The sequence below is a fragment of the Monodelphis domestica genome, chromosome 7 (assembly GCF_027887165.1).
Source record: "Monodelphis domestica isolate mMonDom1 chromosome 7, mMonDom1.pri, whole genome shotgun sequence".
NCBI lineage: Eukaryota > Metazoa > Chordata > Mammalia > Didelphimorphia > Didelphidae > Monodelphis > Monodelphis domestica.
Genome location: NC_077233.1, coordinates 223,529,386 through 223,546,980, shown reverse-complemented (window position 1 = coordinate 223,546,980; position 17,595 = coordinate 223,529,386).

Sequence of the window (17,595 nt, the reverse complement as noted above, 5' to 3'; positions counted from 1 at the left end):
AGCTTGCACAGACAAAGCAATACTGAAGAACAATAGTAATAACTAAATAACTAAAAATTAGTAACTCAAAAATTAAAAATGAAATATAAATAACAAATTAATATGCTAAATAATGAATTAAATAACAAAATTAAAAACTAAAAAATAATTAAAAATAAATAAATATTGTTTTTTTATAATACTGTCTTATTTTTCTGGGAGATAAAGGCTTAAAACCATCAAAATATAAATCAGTTTGAGGGGCTGCTTAGTTAGCATTTCCCTCCATCCCCCCAAAGAAAATACTTCCCAAAGTTTAATAGGCCCCAGCTGAGGACTCATAATTTCCTGACCAGTCAAACCTTTAAGGCTACTTCAAACCTGCAGCCATCCCTCTCTGGGTGAAGGAAACAGGAAATAAGAAGCCAGAGGCCAAGGATCAACCTTGCCTAGAGGAGTCTCTGCCCTAGCTGCCATATATGCCTCCAGGGTCTCGATATGACTATTCCTTCCCTGCCTGGGATAGAAGAATTATATGGCACAGGGCAGCTAGGTGATGCAATGGATAGAGCACTGGGTTTGCAATCAAGAAGACTCCTTTTCCTGAGTTCAAATCCAGCCTCAGACACTTCCTGGCTGTGTGGCACTGGGCAATGCTAATGGGTTAAAGCTGTTTCTCTCCATTTCCCCATCTGTAAAATGAGATGAAGGAAAGTGACTATTTCTTTCTCAAAAAATTAATAAAAAGAATTTCTACTTGGAAAATAAAAGGAAGAGAGATTTCCTCTTTTTTTAATGAAACATCATTAAGAAGCTGAAGGAGAACTAAGGGACTCTTCAGGGGTTTTTTCACTGAATCAAACCACTAAGTCCTTCAGGACTGGGACAAACCATGTCCAAAAAAGTTTGCAGGGGACCTCAGGTACCTGAACTATGGGATGGACACCTTCAAGGCTCATCCCCTTCAGTACGTGCCCAGAATTCAATCTTTGTGAAAAATAGTTAGATGCAGCAAGCTATTACAGACATGATTTGATTTGAGACATACCAATATGACTCTCCATGCACTCAAATATGACTGTCCTGCTGAAGTTAAAGCCATTATTGGAAAGCAAACTCATATTAGATGGATCATATTTAAATATTTTATCAAATATTAATATCACAATATGAATAAATTATGAAATTATCAAGTATTTCTCTAACTCAGTTTTGAGGCAGCTACATGGTACAGGTGATCAAGCACAGAGTCTAGAATCAGAAAGGCCAGAGTCCAAATCTAGCCTTAGACATTTCTTAGCTGTGTGACCCTAGAAAAGTCACTTACCTTCTATCTTCCTCAGTTTCTTCAACTGTGAAATGGGGTTAATGACAGACAGCACTTACCTCACAGTATTATTGTAAAGATCAAATGAGTTAATATTTGTAAACCTCTTAGCACAGGTGACTAATGAACATTCATTTCCTTTCTTCCTGGAGGAAACAAGACACAAGAGAGGTAAGTTTTGATGGGGAGAATAAAGACATGAAAACAAAGGCAGTTGACAAAAAACTGAAAATTATCAGTTGGGGAATGGCTAAGTAAATGATCGTGATGGAATACTACTGAGCTTTGAGAAACAATGAGCAGGCTACTATTTTTAAAACTTGGAAAGAACAACAATGGACAATGAACAGAAAAATGTGTAGAACCAAGAGAACATAATACATAGCTGCTGTCATACTTAAAGAAAAAAATTGGGAATGTCACCTCCAAGGAGTGAACTAAAAGGTGGAAATAAACAAGCAAAAACTCCCCAAAATGAAAGCACCGAATGTCCTTGTTGAGATGAGGCTCAAGGTCACACACAGCTAAGCAGCAGAAGGAAGGGAAAGGGGATCTGAAGGTAGACTTGGCAGAATTAAGGTTTTGCCCTGCCCCATCCCGCTCCCTTAGCCCTCTGTAGGAGACAAGGTAGTTGTGGAGATGTTCCATAGATCCCTAAACAGATTAATGTGGTGCATAAGTAGCCCTTCTGTGGGCTAGTGGTTGTCTGGTTAATATTAATGTCTAGACCAGGTAGCACAGTTGGTTTGGACTTGATGCTAATGAGGTCAAGGTCATAAATTCCATCTCCACAATGACCAGCAACCATTTGAGTAAACTTCTGTCCTGTGTCCTTATGTTCTCTTCCTAATCCCCACTAGTCATCATTCAAGTAGGTGTCCTTGGTCGCACAGGGAGTGAAGATTTCAAAATATAACTTACCTACTAATGGGTGAGAAGAGGGAGTTACAAAGACAGAACATCATTAAGCTATCTCATTGCCTAGATCATTGGAATCTTGGACCTCTTGGAGTTGGAAGATAACTCAGGGGCAGTCTATTTAAGTCATGCTCAAATTGAGTCTCCATTATAAGAAACCCAATAAGAGGTATATCCAGTCTTTGCTTGTAAATCTTGACGTAAGGAAATCAGGTATTTTCTAAGGCAGCCCTTACCACTTTGGGATGTTTCTGATTTTTAGGATAAAACAAAGAGAATCAGCATGGCTTCATCAGTCAAGTCATAAGCCTTTATTAAGCATTTTATGTGCCAGGCATTGTGCTAAGAATGACCAAGAACAGGTCATGCAAGAGTAATCCCTTTCCCATTTCTGTCAAGGTTAATAGGCTGGTATATCAGGGGAATGTTATAGATCTATGTAAAGGGGATAAGACTATTATTTCTCAGTAATATACTGTGATCTGCATGCATTAGTAGCCAGAGAAGACCCACATGGTAGAGTTGCCCCAAATCCAAAGTGATTAAAGTCCAGTGGCAAAACAAAAGTCAGGACAATTAGCTATGGTTCAGGATGCAGTGGATGTCCTTGGTGTCTTTGATATGTGACCAAGCTCTAAGATCTCTATACTACTTATTTCAGCTGCCTCCATAGCCACTGGAACAAATAATTCTTATCTGTCCATTCTGCTAGAAGTCTTTCCATGCTTGGGGTAGACATCCCCCTAGGTCACCACCAGATTTAAAGCCTGTCTATCATCCTCAACTTAGGTTAGCCCATCTGCCAAAAAGGTTTTATCAGGCTATGACAGGTGCAAGTGCTACTCCTTGGAACCAGAGGTAAGAGTTGAATGTCAGGTGGACACCAAAGGGAGGTGAGCAGCTGTGAAAAGGGCTTGGCAAGTCCTCATACCAGAGATGCTGGTTTTCTCTCAACACCCCGAGAGTTAAGAATAATGTCATAAAGAAAGATGCAACAAACTTTGTTTTAAAAAATTATTGACAGTTTTATTTTCATAATGTAAACATTTGCAAATCACTCCCAATCTACGAGTAGTATCTTTTTACAAAGTAAAACAATTAAACAAAATTAACAATACAGTGACCTCATTTGAAAGTGCTTCCAACATTTAATATTTGTGGCACACCCCACATCTCTTTTTCACTTTGATGAGAAGAAATCTGTTTTCTCTCTCCCTCTCATCCCTACTCTGTTAGAAGAGAGACAGAGACAGAGATGGAGAAAAGAAAAACAAATTCCTTGTAACAAATATGCATAGAGAAGCAAAACAAACAAACAAACAAACATATATATGTATATGTGTGTGTGTGTGTGTGTGTGTCTTACTCTGTACCTTGCAGCTCTCATCTTCCTGTAGGAGGTAGATAGTATGTTTCATTATTGGTCCTCTGGAATCATAGATGGTCATTATACTGATTATACAATGTTCTTATAGTCAGTTCAGCAAATATCACAGAGGAATAATTAATGTTTAAGATGTTTAAATTCACCATAAGATGATCTTGCTATGAAATATTGGTATCCAAGCAAAACACAAGATAGAAAATAGGGAGGAATCTATCTTGGGCCAAGTAGTTGAAAGACTGGGCAATCTGATAACTTACCAAATAGCCACAGAGAATGGTTAGGGTCCCACAAAAATGGGTTATCACAATCAACTGCCACCCATAGAGGAGTTAGTGGAATCTCTGTTTAACCAAGATGCTTGGAGAGATGAGAGTTGATAAGTGGATTCCAAGAAGAGCCAATTTGCAAGTTGTAATTGGATAGTCAATGGCTAATACGAGGAGGATTTAGATTACAATACAGATAAGGAGTATCTTCATATATGTGAGAAACCTTCTTATATATCAAGAAAGGTCTTCTAGACTACCTCAACCTGAAGGGGAACCTCTGTTAGGTCACCTACAAAAGACTGACTCCAGAGATCATAACTTTTCTATTTAAGTCTCCAGCTATGGAGATCCCAAAGTGCTGAAACCACCTACAGAATCTGACTCCTGAGGGTCAGAAATAGGACCAATGGAGAGTGGATTTGGAGATGAAGAATTGATAGTGGCTCACTGTAGAACACTGTAAGCCATTAATATCTTGGCAGAATATAATTTATTTAGTGATTAAGAAGTCAATTCACCTGGGATCCAGTACAAGAAATTTTGGTTGTAAGATGAAAGGAAAAAGCATTGTGGATCACAGGGTTCTACCAGGGAAGCAAATAAGCTTGAGTGGGTGTCATGGCTAGCCAAGAGGTGAAGTGGAGACATTGGGCATCTATGGGGACAGAGGATAGAATGTCATGGAGAATTTGAATATATCAATGTAAGTTCACCCTGGCTAGCACCATGCCCCACACATTTAAACAAAGGTCATATTTAGGAAATACTTTATGTACTCTGAGCCTCACAACACCTGCAAGATAAGACAAGCTGAATTGTATTACTGTTTTACAGCTAAGAAAAATAAGTCTCAGAGAGGTTAAGAGCCTTGACCAGGGTCACACAGCTAGTTCTGTTCTGAATCCTCATTAGTCATCATTCAAGTAGGTGTCCTTGGTCGCACAGGGAGTGAAGATTTCAAAATATAACTTACCTACTAATGGGTGAGAAGAGGAAGTTACAAAGACAGAATATCATTCAGCAGGGGAGTGTTATAATCCGCTCTCCCCATTTTCTAAATTTTTAATTAGGACTTGATTTATTGTTTGGTTGATTACACATAAGAAAGTATTAATAATGTAGATTAAATTTAAAATTTCATTCTTTGTTTTCTAGAGAGATGGTTGTTAAACATTTACTGGTGTACCCCGGTATAAGGGGCAAGATTTGTACTCAGGTTAGCTTGAATTCCAAGTTCAACACTCTATCCATTATACCACTCAGTTGCATATGAACAGAATCAAATATTAGCAGATGTGTTGGAAATCTCTAAAGGTAAATTTAGGGTTGTGACTGAATATAAATTTAATTGGTCACCAGGGAAAATCCCAAATAAAATACTCAAGTCAGTTGGAAATTTTATGGTGGTTTAATTAATATAGAGGGAAGGAATTAAAAAGAAGAGAGAGGGAAAAGGGTATAGGATTTCTCTGGCCTAGCCTCTGCCAGGGGGAATTCAAAGACCTCCTCCATGAGGTCTCCTCAGAAGATTAGAGGCTTCTTTTTGGAAGTTAAAGGAAAATAAAAAGGAATCAGTCTAAACTCCGAGAGAACACTCACCGACAAACCCGGACAATAGCTGCAACCACACCAAGATGCCAGAATGCTCAACACTCTGCTGCCAGAGCCACCTCTCTACGAAAAAAGGCTGAGAGAGGAAGGGACGCGAAATATATAGGCCATTTTTTACATCACTTCCTGCATCTCACATGTACCAATGGTAGTTTAAGCTTGAATTAGGACAGCCCAGGGGTATGTCAGTTGTTTATGATTTGTCATTTGCTAGCACATGTCTGTCATAGGCCATCCTCAATACTTAAGTAGGGGTGTGGACATTCATGTTTTGTTAGACTAAGCAGGGTGGAGTAAATCTAAAATTCACAATATGAACAGAATCAAATATTAGCAGATGTGTTGGAAGAGAAGAAAGAAGAGGAGGAAGGATAAGGAGTGAGGATAAAAAAGAAGAGGCAGGAGGAAGGAAAAGGAGAAGTGGGGAAGAGAGTATGGAGATTGTCAGAGACAAACTACTTCTGTCTTAATTTTGCCATGGCTCTAAAAATGGCCCCAAGTAGCAGGAAAAGTGTGTTTCCTGTGCCCTTTAGTTCTTAATAACAATATGAATTATATGTTTTTATTTTTATTGCACTTTACAGTTTACAAAGGACTCTAACATCCATTATCTCTCTTAATCTTTACAACATCACTCTGAAGAAGACAGGATAAGTATTATTATCCCCAGATGGTCTCTTACATCCAAATTCAGTACACTTCTTGCTATATCCCCTTCACTATTTTCTACTACTACAGTATCTTAAAAGCTCCCTAAAGGTAGGTAAGGAGTCTTTTAAAATTTGATTTCTCTCTATCGTTCAGCACCTAGCATAGTACTATGTGTTCAGTAGCATAAGACAGAAACAAAGATAGACAAATAAATGGATAGAGAAAAAGAGAAAGCAAAGGAAGGAAGGAAGGAAGGAAGGAAGGAAGGAAGGAAGGAAGGAAGGAAGGAAGGAAGGAAGGAAGGAAGGAAGGAAGGAAGGAAGGAAGGAAGGAAGGAAGGAAGGAAGGAAGGAAGGAAGGAAGGAAGGAAGAGAGAAAGAGAGGAAGGAAGGAAGGAAGGAAGGAAGGAAGGAAGGAAGGAAGGAAGGAAGGAAGGAAGAAAGAAAGAAAGAAAGAAAGAAAGAAAGAAAGAAAGAAAGAAAGAAAGAAAGAAAGAAAGAAAGAAAGAAAGAAAGAAAGAAAGAAAGAAAGAAAGAAAGAAAGAAAGAAAGAAAGAAAGAAAGAAAGAAAGAAAGAAAGAAAGAAAGAAAGAAAGAAAGAAAGAAAGAAAGAAAGAAAGAAAGAAAGAAAGAAAGAAAGAAAAGGAATACAGAAGAAAGAAAGGGAGGGAGGAAGAAAGAAAGAGGGCATTTGAAAGAGAGATAAATGAATAAATAGAAAGACATGCATATATACAAAGATAGATTCTAGAGCATTTATTAAACACTGTATATCAGACTATGTGCTGAGCACTGTGATACAAATGTAAACAAATAAAATACACAGCTCTCAAAGAGTTTCTAATCTAAGGAGGGGACACATTAAGGGGAGCTGGGTGAAGGATACCATGAAAGGAAGAAGTCCAAGGAATGTGACCAACTGGGAATAAAGTAAGCATGGTTGCTGCTCCTCTTGGTGGTCTTGGCTGAACAGTCACCAGTTGAGAGGGCCAGGTCTCTGAAGATGATTGTCCAGAACTGGGAGGCTGCTAGTGAGGACTTGGAGCGGAATTAAGGAAAGTGAATTGAGCAAGGAGGGAAGATCATGGGGAAATAAAAGAAAAAAAGAATTAGAATTATAAAATCACAGAATCTCAGAATTGGACGTCATCTCAGAGGCTACCTACTCCAACCAGAACTTGAATAGAAATCATCTCTAACATTAAATGGTCATCCAAGTCAAATACCTGCTATGTACCAGGCATTGTGCTAAATGCTGGAGATACAAGGAAAGATAAAATATAGCCCTTTAAGGAGTTGACAGTCTCATTTTTTCAAAGGTCTTTTTCTGAGAACCTCTTCTAATGAGGAACAAGCCAGTACTTCCCAAGTTATCACACATTCCATTTCAGAATAGATCTAATTATTAAGGTTTTCCTTACATCAGGCCTAAACTTGATTCTTTGCAACTTCCAGCCATTGTTTCTTGTTCTATCATTGGGATCCTAGCAAAACAAGTCTAATATCTCTTCAATATGGTGACAATTTAAATACTTGAAGACCTATATCTTTCTCATATTTAGAGCAATCACCAACCACTTCATTCAACTGATCTTCATAGGGCATGAACTCAAGGTACTTTACCTTCCTGTTCACCATTTCTTGCATGTTCTCCTGCTTATTAATTTCCTTCTTAAACTTAGGAACACAAACAATATTCTAGGGGTGATCTGGCCATGGCATACAATTATATGGTAACATATAATAATACACTATTATATACATATATAATTATACATACTATTCTTCCACTAACTCTTCATTGTTCTTTTGGGTTGGACAACCTTTGAAAAGATTTACTTTGGAGTGGGTGAAAGGAAACCTTATGTTTTCTTATAACAAGATCTTTAGAACCAGGTCCTTCCCTCATCAACATTCTAGGGTCCTGTAAGCCAAGTGATGGATATAGCTTGGACATGAGATAACGATCCATCAAGGTAGCCTTCTACCTCTTTCTTCTTCAGAAAGAAAGAGCAGGGCATAGAATTAATGAAACAGAAAAGAGTTGAATCTTCAGAATTACCCCAGTTAGCACCCAGCCCTTCTTCTGTGGCAAAAGGCAACACCTCTTTCTCTCCCTGTGGCTAGCATTCCACCAAGATCAGGATGAGGGACAGAGAGGACACTAATAATGTCATTGTCCCAAAGAGTCCCTCACTTCTTGAGGACTATCATGCTGAGCTGGATTCAAGCCCATAATCTGAAAGGCCTTTTCATTATTGTATTGAAAACCCCTCTGACTGCAGATCTGTTCATCAAAGGACTTTTATGTCAAGTCACATTTTTTCCAAAACCAGAAAAGTTCAGGCTCAGAGCATAAACATTAAACTCATTATTTAGAAATAGCAAGTCTTTTGGGTTCTGGTATCAGATCAAAGCCCAGAAATTAAATTGCTTCAGAAAATCGAGTAAACTTAAGGATCAGCAGATTTTTGTTTGCTTACTTTTTCATTATGCAGCTAAAAAAAGGGAATAACAAAATTCGGCTGGTGGTTTGAGAGTTTGTCTGCATTTTGCAAGCCTGTGAAGATGCTGCAAGCTCCCAAGGTCCTTGGGGCGTGGAGAAAGAAAGCATTTAGTTGACATGACAATAAAAACACCCTGCCAACTTGTCAAATTGTTGTCTCCTGAGAAATTCCTCGCCCCACAAAGGCACACAGATACAGAGGCCTAATGCAATCATGGAACTCTTTGGGAAGAGAGAATTGAGGGACATTCAGATCTTTCCTAGGAGACATCAAAGTCTTTTATACAGGACACTGCAGAGAAATAGTTTGCTGCACTGGTCTGGAATTCAGTATTCAACCAAGGGGGCAAAAGTGGACAAAGAAAGAAAAACATACTACACAGTACATCAGACAGAATCCAAAAATAATACAGAGGGAATTAAAATAACTCTGCAACAATCCTCGTGGCTGGGACTTTTTTCCCCTAAAATCAAGAGACTGAAACAATTCCCCAAAGAAGTTCTTTAAATATCCAACTCAGCAGTGCCCTGAAAATGGTCCAGGGTTATTATTGTCCAGAGAGCACGAAACCCTGAGAGAGTGGAGGTTGTAGCTGCTTCATTTACTCCTAGAATATTCAGTCCAAAGTCTTGTCCAGACGGTTCCTTGCTAAGCACTATTGAACCACTGAAAGTGATGATTCACAAACAGTTCCTGAGAATGGTCCCAAATTGCTATTTGCTAAATGGGAGGGGGGGCAGAAGGGAAACTGACTTTTTTCTCTTGGCTGGTGGAAATAATCTCAGAACAAAAGATTCTGCTGCTTCTGCAAATCCCACATGGACCAGTTAGCCATTGGAGCACTTCCTCTTGGGCAAAAATACTACAACTGATGGGCATTCGTGTCACCTTATAAGGTGACATAGTGCTTTCACTCACAAGATTCTGTTTTCCCGGGGGAAATGTGGAGAGGCAGAAAAAGAATAAATTGACAAAAATAAAATAAAAATAACTTATCAAATGCTTGTGTCTTGGGAAATGCCTCAGCCCACAAATATATACATATACATATTATCCTCTCCATTTTAAAGATGAGGAGACTGAGATTCAAAGAATTTAAATGTTGTTAACCAGCAGTGGTGAGTAACCAGCAGCAATGAGCATGCCACTGTCATTGATGACTGAAATTGGAATGGGGTGGGGTGGGGTGGGGAATCTGAAAGTGAGAATTTTGGATTAAAGAGGTGGGGCAGGGGCCAATCCACAATTCTTTTCTCTTCCATTTGCCTTTAAAGGGGCTATTGAAGGACAAGGTATCTCTCTGGAAAAACTCAACAGCCTTGGTTCCAATACCAAAGGAATAAAGGAGATCAATGTGTACACCTGATCTCAAGTGAGAAAGCAAACAACTTCCTGCCAGAGAGAGGTGGGCCCTAAACTCAGGTGCTGGAGTGATCTGGTTCTTCTCTATTCATCAGTTAAAATTTAAGTTCCTTGTGAGCAGGGAGTACTTTATTTTTCTGTTTGTATTCCCAAAACTAGAATGGTGCTTGGCACCAAGTAGGTGATTAATAAATGCTTTTTGAGGGATAACTGGGTAGCTCAGCAGACATAGAATCAGGTCTGGAGATGGGAGATCCCAGGTTCAAATGTGACCTCAAACATTTCCTAGCTGGGTGACCCTAGGCGAGTCACTTCACCCCAATTGCCTAGCTCTTACCTCTTCTGCCTTGGAACCAATACTTAGGATCAATTCTAAGACAGAAGGTAACGGTTCAAAATAAACAAATGTTTGTCACTTGATATTGCAATCTAAGCAACAACAGCTATTTTGAGTCCTTGGTGTTTGCTCATTTTCCCCTGCTCTACCCCTAGCTACCTCCACCAAGAATTGAAAAGAGACTGAATAACACTTGTGGTCTTTGCTGTGAGCTGATATTCTGATACTGATAAGATGCTTTACTTGTAGAAAGAGAAACATTGTGATATAGTGGGCCAAGAAGGCCCTGGAACCCAAAAGACTTGGGTCATACACTTCTTTTTTTTTTTTAACCCTGCCCTTCCATCTTAGAATCAATACTGTGTATAGTTCCAAAAGCAGAAGACTGGAAATGGCTAATGGGTCTTAAGTGACTTACCCAGGGTTACAGAGCCAGGAAGTGTCTGAGACCAGACCTGAACCCAGGACCTCCCATATCTAGTCCTGGCTCTCAATCTACTGAGCAACCTAACTGCCCCATCTCGTACTTCTGCTGCATCCCTTAAGGAGACTAATTGACTAAACCAAGAGATCTAGAACCAAAATATTTGACATGTGGATAGAGGCACATTCTTAGAGGCAAAATGCCACAATATATGGTATCAAGAAGAGGGTAGGATCATGCTAATAGGTGTATGACAACAAGCTGCCTTTATTTCTTGCTGAGGGGAAACAAGCAGCTTGATTAAATCCCATCACACCTTCTGGAGGAGGCTGTCATTAAACAGATAAGTTGGCATCCTTCCCTTCCCATCTCCTCCACTTCCAAATCTAGTTGTTACCAAATCAAGCCTCTTCTTCCTGGAATAGACATTGACTATGTCTCTACCTACATGCCAAATATTTACGACTAAAGGACTCCATTGCTTGAGTATGTTTCTGAATTTACTTAGAGACATTGCAACCAGTGCTGGTTTGAAGCCATGTGACGTGGATTCTACCCCACCTCTGGTAGTTATTATCTATGTGACCTGGGACAAATCACTGACTAATCTCTTTCTCTCATTTGCGTAATGGATGGGATTGGACTCAATGATCCCCAACCACTCCCTCTGACTTCACTGTCTAAAAGATTCTTCTCTGGGCACCACTTCTCAGTATGTAGCATCTCGTCCCATTAGAATATAAACTCCTAGAGGGCTGTTACTATCTATTTTTGCTTGTATTTGTATTTATATCTTGTGATCGCGAAAATGTGGATTTCAAGACTGTGAATTGCCAAAACTGTAAAGATAATTTTAAGTGTCTTGATTTAAATTAAAATATAGTGGTCGCCATGGGAAAAATTCCCAAATATGAAAATACCCAAGTCAGCTGGGTTTTATGGAGATTTTAATTAATACAAATGAAGGAATTAAGGAAGGGGAGAGAGAGAGAATAAGAGAAAATAGTATGAAGGGCCTAGGCCAAATGCCCTAGGCCTGAGCCTTAAGAGAGACTAGTCAGTCTTTAATCACTCACCACAAGATCTGTCCCAATGCAAGCTCCAAACCTCCAAACTCCATCTCCAATTACAAACTCCAACTAACTCAAATTCAATAAGTCCCTTTCTTTTAAAGAAGTTTTCTCTTATGTCACCTCCCCTAAATTTTCATATCTACCAATCACAGTAGACACTTTTTCCCAGGACTGCCCATTCTTAGTTCTCACCACTCTTTACTTCTGACCTTCTCTGGGTAGACTAAAGCTTCACACCTCTTTTGTTAAGCTTGCCTTTTGTAAGTTGCTTGACCTTTTAGTGATTAATTTAACCTTTATAAGGACTTAGCAACCTTTTGTATTAGATCTAAAAATAGACCTAGCTTAGGGTTTTTGCTTCACTATAATTATGAGTTGGGGACTTTTCATTGTTCAGTAAGGAGTTTACAACTTTATCTTCCCCTAAAGTATGTCTAAGTATGGGTGGAGTGATGTTAGAGTTCCCAATACATTCCTGATCAAGTACCTTCATTTTTTAAAATGGGGAATAGCTTAATCAAATCTTCTGAAGTAGAGTCAGAGAAATTTTAAGATTCACAATCTCTAGTGCTTGGCACAGTAAATGATTGGCACATAGTTAAGTGCTCAATAAATACTTTTAAAACATTTATTTATTTATTATCCATTCATTCATGACTTGCTCAAGACCATACAAGCAGTAAATGGAAGAATAGTAACTACAGGGAAGGTCTACAGATTACCAACAATTGTTCTACTCAGCAGCCAGGGAAGGAATAATTCATAGTACCATTTCATTAGGTCCTCAGGCCAAGTTCACTTAACTCTGGGTTCCATTCCTCACTCTCTGAATTTCTCTGTCTTCACCATCATTCTCATTCATCCTGGAGATACCCTGAGGCTATCTCTTCTTCCTCCCTTTACAGATTAAATGTATGTTTTTACTTCCCTTATTAGAATGTAAGGTCCTTTCTATTACTAATAAGATATGATTCCATGAGAGACCAGGAAGCATAAGAAGGTAAGTGAGGAGAAAAAAAGGCAATCTCAGAGAAAGTAAAAAATGGTAATACCCCCCCCCAATCTTCACGTGTCAAGGGACATAGGATACTGAATGGATGTAGCAGGGGATGTTTAAGAAAGTAAGGACTAAAGAGAGGAATGATAGACTTCATGCCTGAGTCTGTCATTGTCACTTGTCCACTGTTTTACTATAAATAAGCTGAAAGAAATAATCAATATAGAAGTAGCTCAGTGGTTCAGTGAATAGCCTGTCAGTCCTGGAGTTGGGAGAACTTGGTTTCAAATCTGGTCTCAGATTGTGGAAATGTATTATTGACCGGCACCCCTTTTTTGTGGAACCCCAAAACAACCCTTTCATTTTAAAGCAAAAAATTTTACATTTGAACCATATCTCTGTGAGGTGATGAGTAGAGTCATCTCTATCGTCTAGGAGACCCTGTATTGGTGATGTACGGCTGTATTCCAAAGGCTACATGGTGATTCCTGGCATCCAGAGGACCCACCTCCTGTCTGGACTGAGGTCAGAGTACTCCACATCAGAGGAGCCCTGGAATGGGATTTCGTGAAGATCATAAATAGTAGTAGAGGAAGGCAGTAGAGGCTTCTTGCCTTGGAATCCAAAAATTGAGGAGGTGGTTAAGAGAGCACTGGGGTACCCGAGATCTGGCGCAGAGCTTGGAAAAGTTGGGGGGGGGTGTAGGAGAATATAGAAAATAGCCAGTCATAGATGACTGATGCTTTTTTTCCCATTTTGGTCTGCTTTTTTACTATTTACTAAATAATTATAAATTAAGATACAGTCTCCAGAAAATTCTATACATAACAGGACATTTCCTAGCCATGTGATACTGGGCAGGTCACACAACCCTAATTGCCTTGCCTTTTTCACTTGTCTTCCTTAGAACTGATACTCATTTCCATTCTAAGACAAAAGGTAATGATTAAAAAAATAAGAAAGAACGAAGCAATATCCCATTCAGCCTAGCCATTGAGCTGGCCATTCCAGGAAGCATTTAGAGGGCAAGATCAGAAGTACCAGCAAGCAACAGAATGGTCCAAAGGAAAAACAACCAGAAGGAAAGTCAGTCCTATAGGCCTTGAGATGCCTCTGCTGATTATACATTGACTCTTTCTGATAGACGACCACACAAAGATTCAAACTTTAGTATCATTTTATCACTGTTTACCACAAATCATTTGATGGCTCTAACTCTGCAAATAAGAACACACACAAATCACAAAGTATCTATGACTATGGGGGGCTGGGGGGGATAGGGAGAGAGAGAGAGAAAGAGGGAGAGAGACAGAGAGACAGAGAGATAGAGACAGAGACAGAGAGATATAGAGATAGAGACAAAGGGGGGGGGGGAGAGAGAGAGAGAGACAGAGACAGAGAGACAGAGAGACAGAGACAGAGAGAGACAGAGAGACAGAGAGATAGAGAGAGAGAATTTATTAAGTGTTTTCTGTGTACCATGTAGGATGTTAAGTGCTAGAGAAACAAGGAAAAAGCAAATAAGAAATACCCTGCCCCAGGGTATTTACATGCTAACAGGGGAAGAGCACACATAAAGGAGTGCTCCAAATAGATGTAGAGGTAAATCTTCCAGCCTCCAAACTCACAGAATCTTTCACAATCAAGACTCATAACATGTCTCTTTTCTCTAACCCCAAATTTGTATTTAACTATATCTATGCCAAAGCTTGGAGCAGGTAGGTGGCATAGGGGATTGAGCACAGGGCCAGAAGTCAAGAAGACTCCTCTTCCTATGTTTAAATATGGCCTTTGACTTATCTGCATGACCCTGAGAAAGTTACTTAACTTTGTCTCAGTTTTCTCATGGGTTAAATGAGCTAGAGAAGGAAACAACACACCACTTGAGTACCTTTGCCAAGAAAACCCCATATAGGGTCACAAAGAAGTGGATATGAATGAAAAACTATTGAAAAACAACAAAAATGGTAAAACTTGATTGTGGAATACTTGAGATGATTAGTTTTTTATTTTCTTTTTTTTAACCTGTACCTTCCATCTTAGAGTTAATACTGTGTACTAGGTCCAAGGCAGAAAAGTGATAAGGGCTAGGCAACAGGAATTTGATGACTTGCCCAGAATCACACAGGAAGTATCTGAGCTCAAATTTGAAACCAGGACCTACTGCTTCTAGATCTGCTCTCAATTCACTGAGTCATTTCACTTAACTGCCCCTGAGATGATTAGTACCATGGGGATTAGAAGCCCACTTTCTCCTTTATTGCTCTCAGAATCAGAGACTCTGCCTTCTTAGTATAGTGTAGAGCAATGAGACCAAATATATATCACAATGGGGGCCACTAAACCACACAAAAAAAGATATTTTCAAGTTGTATATTGACACACAGTATTGTTTTATTGCATTTGTATTTATTTTTTTAAATATTTCCCAAATATATTTTAATCTAGCTGGGGATGTGGGGTTTGAGTCCTGTGTTTAATACCTCTGATGTAGAGTATCTGAATCATAGGACATGAGAAATAGTCAAAGATACCTCCTGTTGAATTGTTATTTTTCAGGCATGTCCAATTCTTTGGGACCCTGTTAGGAATTTTCTTGGTAAAGATAATAGGGTGAGTGGTTTGTCATTTCCTTCTCTAATTGATTAAGGCAAAAAGAGTTAAAGTGAAGCACATAACTGGTAAATGTCTGAGGCCAGATTTGAACCCAAGTCTTTCTGCCTCTAGGCTCAGCACCCTCTCCACTGAGCCACCTAGTTACCTCTCTTTGTTAAATGACTCACAAATGAACACATTTTAAAGAAAATTTTGAGGAATCATGAATTGCTAAATATGCCTTCTTTCCCTTGTATATAGGCTGACATAAAGAGTTTTTGAAACTCTTTTTTTTTTTTGAGTTTTGAAACTCAGGTCCCTACTTCCATCTTCCTGAATGGTTTATATGGTGGTCATAAAGGCAACATAATCAAATTTGTCAGTACTTAATTAGGCATCATGAATGCCTTTAGGGTTGAAGTTAGTTGTAGGATGCAATAATAGCAGTCTAAGGATAATAGATGTAATATTTATTGGGAAAGGAAATAGGATTGGAAAAATGGGGGATAATGGGAAGTTTGTATGGGGTATGGAGGAGTTAAGGGAAGAGAGGGTATATAGCTTGGTGATGCAAGGGAGGGAGATGCCCCCTGCTGAGAGGAAACAGCAGGGGTCCAATAAGGATGGTTTGTCTTTGAATGACTGAAACTGAAGTTCAGCTCCCTCTATGACCAGAAAAGATAGTCCACTTATCTGACTGCGAATTCAAATAATATAAAGTTTAATAATCCAGTTGGAATTGGAGTTTTTCCTTAGCTTCAGAGTATAGGGCCAGGCCCTAGAGGCTGGAGGAGGGTTTTCCCACTTCCATCTCCTCTATATCAGTCCAGTTTTGTATACTTCAGAATCTTAGCAGTCGATAGAAAGCAAACAAGGACAGGTCTAACCTTCAGAAGCGACTGGGCGTGAATCTTCCAGCTGAACCAAGAAGAGCATGCCACTCCAGACTGGGCTGAACAAGCTCCTCTCTCCTCCAACACCCGGAAGCAAGTTCCACATGGCAAGAAGGAAGTGCTAGTCACAAGATCGAACTGCCACTCCCAGTTGGCCCCTTCCCCCACAAACTGTCAGTCTAATTTCCTTTCCACATAGATCTACAGCTAGAAGAGATCTTGGAAGGTCACCAAGTCTAGGTCTTTCATTTCACAAATGAGGAGACTGAAACCCAAGATTGTCTCTTGCCTACAGTCAAACAGTTATTAAATACCTGAGCCAGACTTTGAATCTAGATTTTCTGAAGTTCAAGTCTAGCTCTTTATCCTATCTTTTCTACCTTTCTAGTCTTCTTATATATCATTCCCCTCCATATACCCTATTATTAATTAACTATCTCTTGCAATTCTTTGCATAAGATGGCTCTCCATCTCCAGAGTACAGAACCAGCTGATTGTGTAATGGATAGAGTATTGGTCCTGGTGTCTGGAAGACCTAAGTTTAAACCCAGCCTCAAGCACTTACAATTGTGTGACAATGGGCAAGTCATTTAACCTTTGTTTGCCTCAGTTTCCTCATCTCTAAAACAGGGGTAATGTCAACACCCACCTTGTAGTATTTTTGTGAAGACCAACTGAGGTAATATTTGAAAAAAAAAAAAACCTAACACATCATATCACTTGGCATATAGCAGAAGTGCTCATTGCCTTCTCCTTCCCGCTGCCACTTTCAACTGTTTCCCATACCTGAAAACTTTTCCTTCTTCACCTCTGCTTTCTGATTTCCCTCACTTACTTACTTCAAGTCTGAGCTAATGTCCCATTTTCTGCAAAAAGCCTTTCCAGGACCCCTTTAATTCTAGTGCCTTCCCCTTGACAGTATCTCAATGTATCCTGTATTTAGCTTGTTTTTACATGGTTTGGGGGTATGTTGTCTCCCCCCCCCCCCAATTAGATTATGAGCTCCTTGAGAGCAGGAATTGTTTCTGTCTTTCTTTGTATGCCTAGCACTTAGCACAATGTTTGGCACCCAGTAGTCACTTAACAAACGTTTGCTGACTTAACTCAGTGATCATCATGCCAGAGAAAGAAGGAAGTGGGATGGAATCCATACATCATAGAATGTTGGACTTGGATGGCATATCCTTCATTGGCCAATCCAGTTCCCTCTTTTCACAGAAGGGGGCTGGGGTCTCCCAAACAGTGAAATGATTTGCCAAAGGTTAC